The sequence below is a fragment of the Homarus americanus genome, unplaced genomic scaffold, assembly GCF_018991925.1.
Source record: "Homarus americanus isolate GMGI-L3 unplaced genomic scaffold, GMGI_Hamer_2.0 scaffold17528, whole genome shotgun sequence".
In the NCBI taxonomy this organism is placed as follows: Eukaryota; Metazoa; Arthropoda; class Malacostraca; order Decapoda; family Nephropidae; genus Homarus; species Homarus americanus.
In genome coordinates, this window is record NW_024751736.1 from 9,779 (window position 1) to 13,506 (window position 3,728).

Below are 3,728 nucleotides of genomic sequence, written 5' to 3' on the forward strand. Positions count from 1 at the left end.
GCCGTAGAGGACATCGAGAAGAACCGGCTGCTTACACCGGCCGACAAACAACAAGACATCGCCTTCTATCAAGAACAACGCGGAGAAAGAAAAGCGTTCATGAGTGGTAACGATAAGATTTTTGCCACTAAGAAGAGAAAGCAGGAGGAACGAGTCGAGAAGCAAAGGTCGAAACAGGGAAGGTTCGCAGCCTGTGAACCAAGCAGCAGTGATTCGAGACCTCAAACCTCTGTGGTGGCTGACACCCCAACGGAAGTAGAAATGGAGAAAAAGGACACAGCGATACAACCTGGCAGGTACACATCAAAGCACCCTTATGTGACGGTTCAGCTTCCACGTCGCATTCTCCAAGAGCCAGCATTAAAGGAACTCGCTGACCGTCTTCGGATATCCAATAACGAAGTAAGTAAGTGTATCCATAAATGTGTTTGGAATGTTTGAAATTTCTGTTAATTATTTGATAAGCACTTAAACAGTCGACATTTTCTACTGACACCCTTGCCTGCTTTTGCTCGCAGATAGTTTCGGTGGTCGCAGCAGTGCTGCGCTCTGCTAACCCGCCAGGCGATCTGTCTGAGTTCCGGATCTCGAGAGAGACTGCGAGACAGGCGCGAGCTTCACACCGTCGTCAGGTAGCTGCCGCACAAAGGGAAGCCTTCACGCCTCCACCACATGCAGTGGTGCACTGGGATGGTAAGCTGATTAAGGTGAGAACACGTTTAGGTACTACATTAATATTTTACCAAAGCCTAGACTATTGTAATATATTGTTAGAAATGTATCAAATCATTAACAAAAAGCTTGGAGAAAAAGGCAGCCTTGATAATTCTTCTTTTTCTGTCTGAATTTTTATATTTCTCTCATTTCAGAACGTCGTGGGAGAAGAAGAACACCGACAGGCCATCTTCATCTCAGGGCGCGGCCATGAGGAAGGGAAGCTGCTTGCTGTCTTGCCAGTGAAGGACGGCACTGGCCTGACCCAGGCACGCGCAACAGCTCGTTCTATCGAGGACTGGAGCTGCGCTTCAAACGTCAAGGCACTGTGCTTTGATACAACGTCGTCCAACACAGGGCGAGTCCAAGGTGCGGTTGTCCATCTGGAGGCGCTGCTGGAAAAACAGCTGTTGAGGCTTGGGTGCAGACACCACGTCATGGAACTGGTGGTGAGAGTCGCTGCCAGCAACATCTTCGGCAAAACATCGGCCCATACGGACCCTCTCTTCCAGACTCTTAAGAAAAGGTGGAGTCAACTAGATCACTCTCAGTATCTCAGGCTGGACATTGCAAATCTACCAGAGTCTGACTGGCTCAGTCACCTCCGACACAGGACCGTTAGCTACCTGCTGACCGTCACAGAATGGGCCAGAGAGGATTACCGAGAAGCAGCAGAACTAACGCTCCTCGTCCTCGGTGTGAATCCTCCTCGCGGCACGCACTTTCTGCGTCCTGGCGCATGTCACCACGCTCGCTGGATGGCGAAGATCATATACTACCTCAAGATCTACATGTTTAGCCACCAGCTAGAGCTCAGCAGTGACCTGTGCGTCAAGCTGCAGAGGATGGCGATCTTTGTGTCTCTGCTGTACACACCGGCGTGGCTGAAATCACCAGTAGCCGAGGATGCGCCTGTGAATGACCTGCAATTGCATCACGAACTCCTCCGCTACAGGGCCGTGGACTGTGAGGTGGCTGATGCGGCGCTGGCGGTCGCGAGCCGCCACCTGTGGTATCTAAGGCCACAGACCGTCGTTCTGTCGCTGTGCAGCGAGAAGTTGAGTGCGGCAGAGAAAAAGGAGATGGCGACCAAATTGAGCTGCCTAGAAGAAACGAACGACTACGCCAACGACAACTTGGTCATCCAACAGACTACACGGCTTTCCGACCTGATAGATGAACGTTCATGGATGATCTTCAAGGAGCATCATGTGTGCGGCACAGCATGGCTGATGTTACCGGTGGAAGACTGGGAGAAAAACGAAGAGTTCATGAAGCGGAAAGATTTCTCCAGAAGCCTGAAGGTAACCAATGACGTGGCCGAAAGGGGAATAAAGCTTATGCAGGACTTCAATGGTTCAGTCACGAAGGATGAGCAGCAGCTGCAGGATGTCATGCAACTTGTGGAAAAGCACAGGAAGCAGATGAGTGGCTTCAGCAAGTCTGCTCTGATGCAACTGTGAGAGTTGAATAGAGGGGGGATTGAACTTTCAAATTGCATCTCCTCCTAGAGTTATTGACCTATTTCAATGATGTTTGTTTTTTTTAAGAGGGAAATATATCATGGAAAAGACTGTGATGGCAAAATATTGATATGTGTTTTCGAATAAATGGAAAAGTCAAAACTATGAATATTTTGGAATCTGGTTCCCTTAATGCAGGTAAAGCCTTTGACCTGAACTAGAAGGTCAACTAAGAGGTGCATGCAATCGAATTAGGTGTCAATGGAAAGCTGAATAGCTGCTCTAGCCAGCCATTAGGGTTAAGTAGTGAAAAGCAGCGCGATTGCTGATCTATAAGAGAAAAAGCTTGAGTTGTGACGTTTTTTCGCAAAAATTCATTTTTTATATTTGGATTCGCGACCTCTAGAAAATGTTGGATTTCATTAATTCTGGCACCAATGAATTTAGGAGTAACGAAATAATGGGAAAAAACACCCCCACCCACAATTTTCTAAAACTGGGAAAAATTAGCAACCCTGCACACACACACACACACTCACAGACGCTCGCAGATATCTTCCATTTAAATACGATTGCTTTTCTGCTCACTTATTAATTACAGTAATTGTGAGAGAAATAAACCAGGCCATATGGAAGATCAGGAATTTATTGGGTTTTCTTCAGATACCCAACAAGCCCAATTTCAGACGGATGTCGGTGCAGTAAGTGGACTCCAAGTGGAGCGGAAAGTGGATCAAGCGGCCCCACCCACCCTTAGCCCCCATTACACACGTCCGCAATCTGCCACAGGTGTCGACTTCCTTCATTTAATTCAGTTTTTGGAAGAAAACCGACGACAAGACGACATCAGGAGGCGACAGGAAGACGATGAACGAAGACGTGAAGAGGATCACAGGCGTCAACAAGAAAATGCCAGATTCAGTGCCATTATCGAGTTGTTGGCACCTGTTACCCTTCAAGCAGCTACTACACCTGCCTCTTCGTCCACAGGTGCGCCTGCAGGGTCCTCTCCAACTTCTTTGCCCCCACCACAGAAAGCACTCGCTCAGAGTCCACCGCCACTCCAAGCTGATGCCTCGTTCCAGGTATTCCGTGAATGGCGTCGGAGGTGGGACGATTATTCGATGATGGTCGATTTATCAAGGTTGCCTAGGGAGAAACAGCTGATCCAGATGAGGATGTATCTCACCCTAGAGACGCAACGTATCCTGGAGCACACCCTGCAAATTCCCCACGACACAGACAAGACTGTGAAGGACGTCTTGGATGCTTTACAGACGCATATCAAGGGTCTCCGCAACGAAGCTCTGCGTAGGAGAGAACTTCTCAGTTGTAAGCAGCTGGAGGGTGAGTCATTTGCCGATTTTTACGTACGACTCCGACGCATCGCTGAGGAGGTTGACGTTTGTCCTGGGAACTCGCCGACTTGTGAGGAAACACAGCTGAAGATGATTATCCTCATGGGCGTGCGGGACGAAGAGCTAATTCAGAAGCTTATCTCCCTCGACACTGCCTCTTCTCTGCAGGATGTTGTCACCACCTGCCGCTCTT

The 3,728-nt window shown here is 48.7% G+C and overlaps 1 long non-coding RNA gene across 1 annotated transcript; it reads left to right on the forward strand.

Moving 5' to 3' along the window:
* Positions 1–358: 358 nt before the first annotated feature.
* On the forward strand, positions 359–995 carry LOC121854831. The gene is made up of 3 exons (XR_006086643.1): positions 359–402; positions 519–693; positions 870–995. It is a non-coding gene; the product is annotated as an uncharacterized LOC121854831 (long non-coding RNA).
* Positions 996–3,728: the final 2,733 nt, after the last annotated feature.